This window comes from Pantherophis guttatus, chromosome 1 (assembly GCF_059756535.1).
Source record: "Pantherophis guttatus breed Tessera chromosome 1, ASM5975653v1, whole genome shotgun sequence".
NCBI lineage: Eukaryota > Metazoa > Chordata > Lepidosauria > Squamata > Colubridae > Pantherophis > Pantherophis guttatus.
In genome coordinates this window covers 150,804,132-150,819,837 of record NC_142063.1, presented here as the reverse complement: position 1 = coordinate 150,819,837, position 15,706 = coordinate 150,804,132, and the positions used below count along the sequence as shown (strand labels likewise).

At 39.9% G+C, this 15,706-nt stretch overlaps 1 protein-coding gene across 2 annotated transcripts in view; it reads right to left on the bottom strand.

Annotated features, from left to right (window-relative positions):
* The window catches only part of XIRP2 (xin actin binding repeat containing 2), a 219,710-nt gene that overhangs the window by 104,744 nt on the left and 99,260 nt on the right, over positions 1 to 15,706 (bottom strand). The window lies entirely within an intron of this gene.

Below are 15,706 nucleotides of genomic sequence, written 5' to 3'. Positions count from 1 at the left end.
TAAATTGTGCTTATGTTTTTCAAGCATTTGATTTCTATGCTTCATAAGAACAATAACCATCTTCAGCTTAATGAGGGGTGATTGTTATTATAAATGCAGCCCGTGAAAACTGGATGTAATAGATAAACCCAAAATATGAAATTATCCTGTTTTCTTTCCCCCTAGTAAACCTATGCCGTCTCTCAGTCCTATATTAAAGATATTGGAATTACGCAGCTCTAAATTCCAAAAAGAGATGATGTCCCAACCCATAACAAAGGTTCGCCAAGGCAATAGAAGTCTTTCCTGCCTTAATAATCTCCTATTTTAAACCCTGTAATCACATTACTTCTCTCCCTCCCTCTCCCTCTCTCCCTCTCCCTCCCTCCCTCCCTCCCCCTCCCTCCTTCATAATTTAAACCTGGAGAAGTAACAGAATCTGACAAAAGAACAACTGGTTTAAAAGAAGCAGTTGTACTCAAATTGCATATGCAGAAATATTCAATTTCATGGGTTATTCATCCTGCACAGTATGTGCACCTAGAAATATAGTTTAATGCATATGGAAGAAAGGAGGGTGAAGGAAACAAGGGGCCACATGTGTTTTCTTTGGATGAAATGTCATTGTTTCTTTTAAACCCCTGTCCAATTTTGAAATTCTGCCTGGCTCACTTTGAAACTAGGTCCCTGAATTACAACATTTTCTTAATATTGAAGACGATTTCAAGATAATGCATAGAACAGTCACAATAATAATAACACTTTGACTGATATACTCTTTCCTAGTGCTTCACAACACTCTCGAAGCAAATCAGCATATTTTCCCAACAAACTGGGTCCTCATTTTACCAGTCTCAGAAGGATGGAAGGCTGAGTCAACCTTGAGCTGGTCAGGATCGAACTCCTAGCAGTGAGCAGAGTCAGCCTGCATTCTAACCGGGCGTATGACAATTCGCTATGACCAATTCGCCATGGCCAACTTGTCATGGCCAACTCACTGTGGCTAAGTTGCCACAGCCAACTTGCCACAGCCAACTCGCTGCAGGACAAGTTGCCACGGCCATCTCACCAAAGGACAACTCACTGCGGGACAAGAGTCATGCTAATATCAAAGAAATGGGAGGATAGAATCATTAAAGAAAGGATGCAAAGGGAGGGACAGAATGAAATGTGAATGGCAAAAATTAAAATACTTTTTATTTATTTTAAATAATTAAATAGAATTGTTAAATTGTCCCACGACAATTGGGTTGTCCCGCATTGAGTTGGTCGTGGAGAGCTGGTCTGCAGTGAGTTGGCTGCAGTGAGCTGGCTGTGGTGAGTGACTATAGTGAGTTGTCCGCAGCAAGTTGGCCGTGGCAAATTGTCCCATTCCCATTCTAACCACTGTGTCACCATGGCAGTGGTGGTATTCAGCCGGTTCTATCCGGTTTGAGAGAACCGGTAGCGGCGGCTACGGGAGGCTCTGCCCACCCACCCCAACATCATCACATCCTATTTATTGATGTTTTGATGCTCTGTGCATGTGTGGAAGGCCCTGCACATGCACGGAGGTGGCACATGCAAGCAGAGCGCACGCTCACATTTGTGAACCAGTAGTGAAGGTAAGTGAATACCATCCCTGCACCACGGCTCTTAAATAGACTAAATATATTGACCAGGCTATCTGGTTCATCATCTGAGATTAAACCAGTTGAACAAGAAGGGCACGTTGTGAGGATATTGTTCATGATTGAACAGTATGTCAGGTTTCGATGTCATCTCAAATAAAATAAATTGCATTTCCAAACAGATAGTCTTTGAAGAAATCTTTCATTTTATTAACCATGACAATCTGGCCCCGATTGTGGCATAGCCAACTCTGACTTCTTGACCCCAAACCTTCCCTTTCCGTTCCCCAATTCTGTGTGTCTTATTGGCCTTCTTCCAAATCACTCTTCCCATATCTACTACTTAAGCTCCCAGGAATGTCCCCCCTTCCATCTCATCTCCTAGGGGATATTATCTTCAAGGAAAATAAGTAGGTGAAATGTCAAGCATCCTCTTGCCAGCTGCCCCCTCTTCTCCTTCTTATGTCAGCACTAGAGTAAATGCAGGTTGAAGTGCTGACACAGTACTGATTATTAAAATTTCCAGGTATCATTTTAATTGTTTCATTTAGGGTCACAAGACAGAGAGAAAAGCAAAGATATACAGTACTTACCATAATCTCATCACAAATTGTATGGATGAGAAATAGTCCACTTACTGACTCTTTTCAGAGCATTTGATCTATGGTCTCTCGGCCCCAGGTCACATGCACTTCCTTGAAGCCCTTACTACAACCTGCTACAGGTATCCAAGCTTCTAATTTACCTGTGCAATTCTATCATTTAGCTGATTAGCTGGCTACAGGAGAACAATGAAGTTGCATGAGAATTCCCAGTAGTGAAATCTAAAATTTGTTACTACCGGTTCTGTGGGCGTGGCTTGGGGGGGTAATGTGACTGGGTGGGTGTGGCCAACTTTTTTTTTTTTTACTTTTAAAACCATTTTTTCTACAACCTCTTCGGCTGAAGAGGTTGTAAAAAAATGTTTTTAAAAGCCTCTGACGATCCCAGCTGAGTTGCCTGATTGTCAGAGGCTTTTTTTCTTTTAAAAACATTTTTTCTACAACCTCTTCGGCTGAAGAGGTTGTTAAAAAATGCTTTTAAAAGCCTCTGATGATCCCAGTTGAGCTGCATGATCATCAGAGGCTCTTTTTTTTTTTGGTGTACTTTTAAAAGCATTTTTTCAGCCGAAGAGGTTGTAGAAAAAATGCTTTTAAAAATAAAAAAAGAAGCCTCTGATGATCGCGCGGCTCAGCTGGGCATGGGGGGGGCAGGGATTTTTGCTACCGGTTCTCCAAACCACCCACCTCCATCGCTCCCAACTGGGAGCATTTCACCCCTGAGAATTCCCCTCACCAGCATATCATATATATATTATACATAGCCTGGAAAAAAAATCCAATTGTAGGGGACATTGGCAAGCTAATCTTGGTGTGAGGCACAAACAACCGGATGACCTTGGATCAGCCCTTCTTTCTCAGTGCTAGGAAGCAGGCAGTGGCACACTATTTCCAAAAAAAAGCTGCAAAGGTAGTTGCCAGAAGTCAGTGCTGACTTGAACGCCCTACCCCCAAATAAAATTTCTCGGCGTGCTTTTCTCCTCACCTAAATCAGAGTTTTCAACATGTATACTAGCCGGGAGGTGGGGGTGTGGGGGTGGGGAGACTAGAATGGAGATGAACACACATGGACGGTTTCATCCCTTCCTCCACAGCACAATTGTGCTCTTTAGCATTTGTGATTGGAGACTGCAATTTAAATAGGGTGGAGAACCCAGGGAAAATCATTAAACTCCATTCTTCTCATCCATCTGTTCTTCTCTCACTTATGTGGGTAAAGTGCCAATGAGGAAGAAAAAAAAAACACCTAGTAGATATTAAACCTTCTTCTCTCTGCACAATATGTCATGAAAGAGAGAAGGGGGAGCATTTTTGAGAAAGTGATGGGACGGGGATTCAAATCCACCTGTCTCCTTAACTACCTCACTTAAAGTGTTCTGCCCTATAAGCAACTAATGCAGCATTGTAGAGGCAAAAGGTCCAGTGACAAGAATTAAAATCCACCGTTCTTCTTTGAATATGTCACTCAACTTGAATTAATGTATAATTCATCTCAAGGTGAAAAAGCCCTTGTATTTGTCACAAGTCTCTGTCAGTCTCTCACTATTTGCGGGTAAAAATGAAAGACACTGATATTTTCATGACAGTGTAACTCATACAGTAATGCAAAAAGGTTTTAGGTTGTTTTTCCCATCCTGAATTTATTTGTTTATTATTTATTTTATTGAAAGAACATTTATATGGCTGCCCAACTCCCTCTCAGGGACTCTTACAAAGATAAAAACTCAATATAAAAACAATTAAAAAAACAATAACCCTACACTCTCTAGCAATAACAATCGATGAATAAATTATCTTTGATGAACATGTTCACTAGAAGAAAAATATTAAGAAGGAGTTTCCTGGATTTTAATCTAAAAAAAAAAGTTACTTTCCCCAAATTCAGAGAAATCTATATTTTATTTATATATTAATTTATTAGATTTATTTGGCATTCCTTTCATTTCAAATGACTCTGGGTGGCTTGCAACATAATAAGCATTAAAGATATTAAAATCCTGCCAGTTGAAATTCCTTGACTGCCAGGATCCACAGTATGCCCTCTCTGCCAGCGTGGATGGGACAGGTCAGTCCCACCCAGGTGAGACAGTTCCTAAAGTAATCTGGACCATGAGGGATTTTATAGGTGATTACCAACATCTTGAATTGCACCCAGAAATAAACTGGCAAGTGGGATTCATTCTATGACTGCCTTAGTCCACCTGCCAGCAGTTCTTTTTGCTATGGGACCAGCCCATTTCCATTTCAATTCTTTTACTCTCTTGACGATATCGTGTACTTTTGTTTGTTCTCTAATCCATGTGCAGGTCTTTCTAGCTCGGCTTGTAATGCCGAGCAGGTATCTTTCCATGGCTGTCCTAGGTCAATACTGTAATGTGTGTGTGTGTGTGTGTGTATCTAAATATATCTATATATCGGGGTGAAATATAAAATTTGTTACTACCGGTTCTGTGGGCGTGGCTTGGTGGTGGTGGGGGTAATGTGACTGGGTGGGCATGGCCAACTTTTTTTTTTTTTTAAACTTTTTGAAGCATTTTTTCTAATGCTTTGAAAAGCCTCTGCCGATCAGGGAACTCAGCTGGGATCGTCAGAGAGGTTTTTTAAAAAATGCCTCTCTGCCGATCAGGGAACTCAGCTGGGATCGTCAGAGACTTTTCAAAGCATTTTTTTTACCACCTCTTCGGCCAAGAGGTTGCAGAAAAAAATGCTTTGAAAAGCCTCTGACAATCCCAGCTGAGCCGCGCGATCATCAGAGGCTTTTTTTTTTAACTTTTAAAAGCATTTTTTTGTCGGAAGAGGTTGTAGAAAAAATGCTTTTAAAAGTAAAGAAAAAAAACCCTCTGATGATCGTGCAGCCCAGCTGGGCATGGTGGGAGGGGGGCGCAGGGATTTTTGCTACCAGTTCTCCGAACCACCTGCCGCCATCGCTACCGGATCAGGCCATCTGGTCCGAACCGGGAGCATTTCACCCCTGCTACTGTATATATCTCTATATCTCTCTATCTCTATCTTTCTATCTCTATCTCTATCTCTATCTCTATCTCTACCTCTATCTATCTATCTATCTATCTATCTATCTATCTATCTATCTATCTATCTATCATCTATCTATCTATCTATCTATCTATCTATCTATCTATCTACCTCTACCTACCTATCTCTCTCTCTACCTACCTATCTACCTACCTACATCTATCTATCAACTATCTATCTATCTATCTATCTATCTATCTATCTATCTATCTATCTATCTATCTATCTATCTATCTATCTATCTTTATCATCTATCTATCTATCTATCTATCTATCTATCTATCTAGCTAGCTAGCTAGCTATCTAGCTATCTAGCTATCTAGCTATCTAGCTATCTAGCTATCATCTAGCTATCTATATACATATATATATTATATACATATACAGTATATATTATGATTTTCAGGTCCACTAAATTCAACATTTCTAAATATCAAGAAACCCTTTAGATTTTGCCCCAAGGACTCCAATCATGAGTGGTAGAATAGTGGATTTCTTTTTCCATAAGCATTCAACTTCAATCTGCAAGTCCCTGTATTTCATATTTTTTTACTGATTGGTTTTCCTCAATCCTAGCATCACCCAGTATGTCAGTGGTGGTAATCAGCCGGATCAGGCTGGTTCGGGGGAACCGGTAGTAGCGACCTGCAGGTGGGTGCTCACCCGCCCTGGCACTATGCTGTCCTATTTAGCCATGTTTTCTAAGCTGCGCGCCTGTGTGCAAGTCCCACGCGCAAGCAAAGCACATGCAGATTTTTGGTGCACGGCAAACCGGTGGTAAAATTATGTGAAACCCACTTCTGCTGTATGCTAATATCAATGAATCAAACTTTCTTCTTTTCAATAACTCTTATATCAGGTATACTATGAACAAGGTGCCTGTCAGTTTGAATTTTGAAGTCCCATAAGATCATCTTAACCTGCTAATTTTCCAAAACGTCTCAACCTGATGGTCCCAGTGGTTCTTGCTACATTCAAATCCAAACCTCTGGCAATAAATAACTCTGGCAACTTGATATTATAATTATTGCCACTGTGTTCAGTAGTCAAGATCTTACGCGCCATGATATCCCGCTGTAACTAAATTCTCTGTCTCCTCCATCGTAAACAGGTTTTATTTAGAAATAAATCCTATGAATCTCGTACCACATGACTCTGACCTACGGTTGAGCTAAATTATTGAAAATAACTCTACATGTTTGTAAGTTTTGACAGCGCTTTGCATCATATGTGTTGCACATTCTGCTGGTCCTCTCTAAGCAACGTGTAAAAACATCCATCAAGGACATTTCAAGTAATTGTCATTGTACCACTCATAAGGAGTGACGAACGGGAATAAAACTCCCAGGGCAGATTAAAAATAGAAAACAACTTTGAACCGGTGAATCTCCATAATGCAATCAAGCTTATTGCCAGAATTCTTCAAAAGGTGCCACAAGAGAACATGAAAATTAAAGTACAAAATAGTTTGTGCAGAAAGTAAAATTAACACAGCTTGGGCTTCTGCCAATTCTGCTTTCTGCCAAAAATTGAATGTTTCCATTAATGCAATCCAGGGAAAAACAGTCGGTGTTTTCAAAAACTTGGTTTCCTGCATCAACAGATTGCTGCCCCACCTGCCCCCAAAATGTCCAAATCAACAGAGGCCACATAAGGTTTGCTTATGTAGCTGTGAGATTAAGGCACTGACCTAGAAGCTGGGAGACTGTGAGTTCTAGTTCATTTTCAGCTATGGAAGCTCATTGTGGAAGTTTAGGCCACTCTTTCTATGCCCAACCCAACTCACAGTTGGGTGTTGTGGGAAAAGAAGGGGAAAGAGCATTATTTATTCCACCCTGAAATCCCAACATGAATCTTGTAAAGATAAATACATCAATATCCAGCCACTGCTCTCAGAGTGCTGTAGTATTAGACATAAGATTGGGTGATTGCAAATTGTATATTTTGCTGCCATTATATTCTTCCTTTTAATTCAGTTACAATGTAATAAAAGTCTTTAATTCCTACATAGGAATAAACCAGGGGTGAAATCCAACAGGTTCTGACAGGTTCTGGAGAACCAGTAGTGGAAATTTTGAGTAGTTCGGAGAACCAGCAAATACCACCTCTGGCTGGCCCCCGAGTGGGGTGGGAATGGAGATTTTGCAATATCCTTCCCCCAGGAGTGGGGCGGGAATGGAGATTTTGCAGTATCCTCTCCCTGCCACACCCACCAAGCCATGCCCACCAAGCCATGCCACACCCACCAATCCACGCCCACAGATCCAGTAGTAAAAAAAATTGGATTTCACCACTGGAATAAACTACAACACAAATACAGTATAGAAGAGATCTGTCCTTAGAGCAAGAATGAAGAACCTTTTGTGAGCAAGGGCTGCAATTCTCATCTGGTGTGTTAACATTTCAGAGACCGCAGTGGGCAGAATTATTTAAAAAGTGGGCAGAGCCATATTACACAGATTGGGAGAACCAAGATTTCCTGGCTTTGTCCTTCTCAACTGCTTTGCAAAGATTAATGTATGGTTATGATCTTCATGATATGAGCCAGCAGTGTGCTGCACTTGCCAAAAAAAGCCAATGCAGTCCTAGGCTGCATTAATCGAGGGATAGAATCAAGATTACGTGAAGAGCTAATACCAATTTACGATGCCTTGGTAAGACCATGCTTGAAATATTGCATCCGATTTTGGACACCACGATATAAAAAAGATGTTAAGACTCTAGAAAGAGTGCAGAGAAGAACAACAAAGATGATTAAGGGATTGAAGGCTAATACATATGAAGAACATTGCAGGAATTGGGTATATTGAATTTAATGAAAAGAAGGACTAGGGATAGCAGTGTTCCAATATCTCAGGGGCTGCCACAAAGAAGAGGGAGTCAGCCTATTTTTCAAAGCAGATGAAGGCAGGACAAGAAGCAATGGGTGGAAACTAATCAAGGAGAGAAGCATCCTAGCTATCAGGAGAAATTTCCTGATGGTTAGAACAATTAACCAGTGGAACAACTTGCCTCCAGAAGTTGTGGGTGGGCAGAGGCTTGGACTAGAAGACCTCCAACTCTGGACCCTTCCAACTCTGTTATTCTGCTATTCTCATCAACAACAACTACATTAAGCCTGCCTTTTGAGCTTAGTCTACAATCTTCAGGTGTGTCTGCTTTCTGATAAAGCAAATGTTTTCAAAACAGTATAGTTGGTGGATATTCCAGGGAGCCAACCAGTAGAACAGTGGGCACTACAGAAGACCTTAGGGACTTATATGCAAATCTATATTTTCACTATGGGGAGGGAGAGAAACAAAACACAAGAGGGCAACGTGTAACTCTGCAATCCTTTTCACAATCTAGTGGCACCACTTTGGAAGGAGAAATATACAGTAGGTTGTGTAGTTGTCCATTGTATGAGCATCAGACTTTGTGAGCACAGATTGGGAAAGGGAGATACCTTTTCAACAAATGGATCTTTTTCAAGTGATGAACACACAATTAGTGTATAAGAATTAGAAAAACAGTGTTTACATTGGCCCTACTGAGTCAATGGGGAATCCTTGACAAGATGATATCTGAGGGTCTCCTCTCCATGTGTGCCATTGAGTTTTGCTCTTTCTTACCCACCCCTCATGTTTTCACATCCCTCTCATCTACCTACTCTTTGTCCTTTCCAATCTTGAGAGAAAGTGATGGGTGGGTTGACAACTAAACTCTTTTTAGTGATGACTAAAAATATTATTTTTCTTCAGAAGTTAGGTATGAGAAAATCTGGAGCTGAGTTTATAATGGGAATAACACCCATTCAATATTAGATCTTAAATTTATGAAAAATAACTATGTAAGCTTAAGGGCCATCTTGGATCAGATGGTATTGGTATTGATGTCATGCTCTACTTCTTTTCTCCCTAATTCTCCCACAGATACATATTAAAAACAAACACCTCTACAGTAACTGCATTTTTACATAAAGAAAATTATTTGTCATCTGAGTCTGTTAAAAATGTTCTCATTTAACACCAAGATAGCAGTAGCGTTCCACCTATTTAAATAGATTCTCAATCCTTTTAGAGAACAATCCACCGATGGAAGACTCTAACAGGATGGTGCCATATACAATTAGCCTAACGGTCTCTCAGAGTAGACTATTTTAGGATTATTTGACTATAGTTATATTATTAGCACAAACCAAGTCTTTGCTTTTAGGTTAAACTGACACATCTGACTTTTGAGAAGACAATGCCATTGCAAATTTGTTTGCACAAATCCAGTTACTGGAATATTCCTTCAAGATAACATATTCAAGAGATCTTTTGTGGCAAATGATGTACATTCAGTGGTATGATTGTGTGAGGAATAAACTTAGATAACATGTACAATCTGAGAATTGAGAGCCAGTTTGGTGTAGTGGTTAGAGCACAAAGCTAGCAATTAGAAGATTGTGATCCTAATCCTACCTAGGCATGAAACCAGCTGGCCAGTCAATTTTTCTCAGCCCTAAGAAGCACTCAAGGGCAAACCATTTCTGAAAATCTTGCTAAAGAAACTCCAGAGATTACACCAAACAATCATCAGAGGGAGAGAGGGAGGAAGGAAGGAAGGTTGGTTATACATATCCAGAAGCAAAAACATAATTAGATCTGTTATTTTCAGATTTCATTATTGATAAAATGATATGTATGCCAGTCACATATATCTTTTAACTCAGGGGTGAAATGTAAAATTTGTTACTACCGGTTCTGTGAGCGTGGCTTTGGGGGGAGGGGTTGTAATATGACTGGGTGGGCGTGGCCAACTTTTTTTTTTTTACTTTTCAAAGCATTTTTTTCTGCAAATGCAAAAAATTGCTTTGAAAAGCCTCTGCCGATCAGGAACACAGCTGGGATCATCAGAGCCTTTTCAAAGCAAACAAAATGTAGAGCCTTGTTTCATCACTGGATTCACATCTGAGAAAATGCTCTTTTTATCTTAAACAGATTCTCATAATGCAAATTCAGCTTTCTCCAACCTGGCTACTATGTATCAGATTATTATTATTATTATTTTATTATTATTTATTGAATTTATATACCGCCCTACTCCTGAAGGACTCAGGGCGGTGAACAGCCAAATAAAATACATATAATATAAATGTTAAAAAACCATTAAAATACAATTAAATAATTGGCCCGAAAAACAAAATTTAAAACACCCCAAATTCATAAGACAAGTTTAAAATTTAAAATTTTTTTAAAAATTTTAAAAACAATTTAAGAGAGAGGTTAGGCCAGGCCAGCCTTCTGAAATAGAAATGTTTTGATGGCACGGTGGAAAGCGCATAGATCCGGGATCCTCCGTATCTCCGGGGGGAGCTCGTTCCAGATGACGAGTGCCCCCACAGACAAGGCTCTCCCCCTGGGGGCCGCCAGTCGACACTGTTTGGCCGATGGCACCCTGAGGAGCCCCCCTCTATGGGAGCGTACTGGTCGGTGAGAGGCTACTGGTGACAGAAGGCGGTCTCGTAAATACCCCGGTCCTAAGCCATGGAGCGCTCTAAAGGTGGTAACCAGAACCTTGAAGCGCACCCGGAAGACCACTGGGAGCCAGTGCAGCTCGCGCAGGAGGGGGGTCACATGGGAGCGCCATGTCGCTCCCATAACCACCTGCGTGGCCACATTTTGGATCAGCTGGAGCCTCCGGGTGCTCCTCAAGGGGAGCCCCATGTAGAGAGCATTGCAGTAGTCCAGGCAGGAAGTGACGAGGGCATGAGTGACCATATTTAACGAGTCCCGATCCAGAAAGGGATGCAACTGGTGAATCAGGCGAACCTGATAAAATGCCCTCCCGGCCACAGCATGTTAAGCTCTGAAGATTCTTTTGGCTGTTCAACTTATCCCAAAATACGTACCCCAATTTTTCCAATCAGACATCTTTACAAATATTGGATTATACTTTCCTTTATTCCAAATGAGGACAGACAATGCTGGCTGAAGATAATGGGAGTTATACTCTAACACATCTGGAGTATGCCAGGTTGGAGAAGGTTGGTTAAATTACTGACCTGAGCAAGCCATCATACTGGCTCCCAATTTATTTAAGCCCAGGTCAAAATGTTGCTCTTAAAATAAGAACTCTAAGTATCTAAAGCAGTGATGGTGAACCTTTTCGGCACAGAGTGCTGAAACAGGAGTATGTGTGTGTGTGCACACACTAGTGCGTGCACGCACACCAAAGCACCGAAACCTAGAAGAGAGCAGCTGGCTGAATGCACATGAGCACCATCACCAGCCGCCCTTCCAGGTTCCGTCATGCGCATGCACGAAGACCGACTGGCCGGCTCACATGCGCACGTTGGAACCCGGAAGAGAGTAGCTGGCCACATGCACATGCGTGCTGGACCAGCTGGCCAGCGCGCATGCACGCAATGGAGCCCAGAAGTGCAGCTGGCGACGGCATGCGTGCCGACAGAGAGGGCTCTGCGTGCCATCTCTGGCACGCGTGCCATAGGTTCATCATCACGGATCTAAAATAAGACTTTCTCTTGGATGACTCTGATTATTGAGATCAACTGTTATAACCCTTCACTAAGTTTCTTCAATATTTGAAGTTAAGTGAATGGCAGTTGAGAAAAAGAACATTTTGCATTGTTTTGTTTTTTTCCCCTTTTTGAGATATGTCTCTGCTCTGATCCACATAAATGTTTAATATCATAAAAAGATTTTTAATTGTACCTGCCAAAGCCTTTAAGGCTTGGCTGTATTGCTGCTAGTGGAATGTTTTACATTGCTTGGATATGTTTTGGTTTAATGCTGCTTTTCAGTTTTATTACCATTATAGTTTCATCATTTGTAATTTAAGTCGTGTTTCCTTCTATAGACTGCTTAAATTCTGTTTTATTGTAATCACCTTTGAACTGAAATATAGAATATTACATTTTCCAAAATGAAACAAAATGTTGCCAGGCCTAGAGCTCCTTAAGGCACTGGTCACTCTGCCAGATGCAAATTCCAAGTGCACCTGCAATTTACATTACAGACATCCTGATATTTGTGTGGACTTTCCCAAATGAAATGGATTTCCTAATCATTTTACTGGAAACAATCAGCTTTCTTTGCAGCTGTGAATTAGTTTCATTTCTTAAATTACAATGACACAGATGTAAACGGCAGATTCATTTTAAGGGCACAAAGGCCACATAAAGTGTGATTATCACATATGTATAATTTTTCAGAATTAAATAGCCATGTATTTTCTTATTTGCTGTAATTCTATTCTATTCTATTCTATTCTATTCTATTCTATTCTATTCTATTCTATTCTATCTCTGACTTGGATCAGATTGATCTTCCCCATTCAAGATTGGGAAACTTCCTCTAAGACACAGGTGTCAAACTCACCGTGTCATGTTGCCATCATGTGACATTTTGTGATGTTTTTCCCATTCGCGGAGCTGGGATGGGCATGGCCTGCGCATGACGCATCCATCCCTCAGGTTGCCAGTTTGACATGCCTGCTCTAAGAGTATGTGGTAGCTGTGAGCCAGGAAGGCCTTTGTATACCTTCATTTGGTCCATTTGTTTCCTAGACTGGGAGGCCTTGGCCATGAGGTGACCATGAGGTGACGACTGCAACATTCTGTGTAAGGTTGTATTTGGAGATCACTCAGAAGCTTCAACTGGCCAGAATGAAGCAGCACAGGCAGTAATGGGCGTGCCTTGATATGCCATATAAGATTTCTGGTTGCCAGTTTGCTTCTGGATGCAACTTAAGGTGTTGATTGTTACCTATAAAGACCTACATAGTATGAGATTAGGTTACTTTTGGGACCAGCTCTTTTCCATATTATCTACCTGGCTAAATCAATTTGGCAGGGTGCTTTTTGGGTTCCTTTGATTAAATAATGTCATCTACCAGAACTGTGGAAGTGCTCCTTCTCTATAGCAGTGCCTGCCCTCTGGAATGAGTTTCTCTCCAAGATCTGGATGGTCCCTCACCCTGCTGATATTTTGAAGTCTTGAAGGTCTTTGGTGAGGTTGATTGAAACCCCCTTTGGATTGTGTGGTTTGTTTCTCCTTAGTTCCTGTTTGTCATTTTTGCAATCTTTTATTTTTATACTTTTTTCTTATTTTTTATGTTTTTACATGTGAGCACTCCAGAATCATTGGGAGTCGGGCAGCATACAAATTTTGATAATACTAATAACGTTGTCCCAGCAAAAAAAGCTGTTAGAGTATAAAAGTATAGTTAGTTTTAGAACTATTCAGAAATTGAATAAGAGTCTACCAAGAAAGGTACAGTTTAGACTAGGGAATAATAAAAACATTCCAGAAGAAAACATTTGCAACCAACTTCCATACTGTTGCCAAGAAAATTGCATGGTTGTGTCCATCTAGACTTGCACACAAGTTGGGAGCATTCTTGCCTTAGTGCTGTTCAACTTATATCTATAGATTTCTTCAGGAACCTTTGTATAATTTTATCATTCTTAAAAATATATAGACAGATACACACACGCCATTGATCTTTGGCTGATCTGACATTAAGGGGTTAAGCAGTCTTTGAAAGGGATGGAGAAAGAACAGCCTAACATGATTACTTTGAATGTCAGATGTTGAACGATGACAAGTATTTCATGATTAGAATGAAAGCTGCAGATAGACTGTTCACCCAAAATAATCTGCTTCATGAAGAATTTAAAATTTTATCTTACTGCTGTTCTAAAACAGAGCAATGATTCTGGGATCACTTGGGACTTAGAAGAACAAATAAAAACGAAGTTTTGGCACAGAATAAGGCTGGTTAACAATGCTTAGTCTGAGACAATGGTGAACAGTCAAAGGCCAACTATAAAAAAAAAAGAAAAGAAAATGTCTGTAAAGAAGAAAAGCTAAATGTGGAAGAAAACTTCTGGAAAGATACAAACTCCACTATAAATGAGGAGACACTACTCTTTAATTCTTATTTCTAGCATTGCAGTTTGAAGAGTTCTTAGTGCAGAAAATAAATACGAACTATTAAAATATGTAGTGGCTGTTAAAATAATATTTTGAAATATACGTGTGAGGGGAAGAAAAAGCAAAGTCACGATGATGCCACTTAATTCTCTTTATGCTACATGAACAAAGTTGATTGTCTACTTACTAAAACATGTTAAAACACAAATGAATAATCCAACAGGAAATTCTGCTGAACGCTGGGCTCCCTAAAAATCAACTTGAATTTTAATTACAGGCTAAAGTTTAAGCACAAAAGTCTTGCAGTGCAATACTTTTAAAAATTAAAAGAATGCAGTTTCAGTATCTGTTATCATTACAAGCTTTCCTCTCATAGTCCCCAGATCTCCCTTATGCAATGCTAATTGTAAAGCAGTAAGCTATTGGGTTATATTTGTCATAGCTGGACATACCTTTTTATTTTCAGCATGGCTATTTTTATAAAGATTGCAACTTGCTAACTGTCTTTAAATACATACTTGCAGGGAAGAGATAAGGGGATACAAACTGATTTTGATTTCTTCCAGCCATATTAGCCAAGATGGCAAAATTAAGGGCAGTGATCTCACTGAAGGAACATATAATAGGTAATGTATCGTTGTGTTAGATTAACAGTGAAATGTGTAACTAGTGGCCAAAAAATCCTATTTACCACTATTCATTTTTTTAAGGCAAATTGCAAAGAAAATATCAGATTTTTTAAAGACAGATTGCAAAGAATATGTCATACAGATGTATATCAGTTATTGTGGTGAATATTTAATCACATCTAAACAAAAACCACACTGTATAATAAAAAAGCTTAACGAACTCAGTTCTCAAAAAAAATCTCTATGAAATTTTCACCATTTTTCACTCTTACGTTCTAAAATTTACTCAAAACCAGCTAGTCTTCATAAATATTAGCAAAAATGAATTTATTATTGAATTAAACTCAAGCCCCATAATTATTATTCATAGACAGGATTTGTTAAAAGGCTCAGTACTGAAGGCTGCCCCTCAAATTGATATTTCTTCCCACAAAATAAGATCTGACCTCACAGGAAATTTAATTCTGCTTCCTATGGAATTTGAAGCAAAATGTCTTTTTTTTCCCCCTGTCTTCAGGATCAGCTTGTCAAAAAGCTGGGTGCTGAACATTAATTCATACTTACTTCAGCTTCTACATGTGACCTCCTCTGATCACAGCAGCAGAGTTAGAAAATCAGCTCAGGCTAATAAAGCCAAACAAAGCCAATCGCAGAAGAAGTTCTGCGGTAAAAGATGCTTGATCTATGTAAGTAGGACACATATTACTTGGATTCCAAGCATTAAGAGTGACTTTTCTCCCTTCGATTCTAATTCAAAAGCCACTTGCCTGAGATTTCCCCCTTCTTCTTCAACAGCTGCTACTATTCTGAACAATGGGATTTTGTTGAAAATACACATACTATACACACACACAAAAATGCTTGCCCTGAGAAAGAGAAACACCTGGATTTTCTTTCCACTGCTGGCCCAAATACACAAATACCCAGAAATGTTA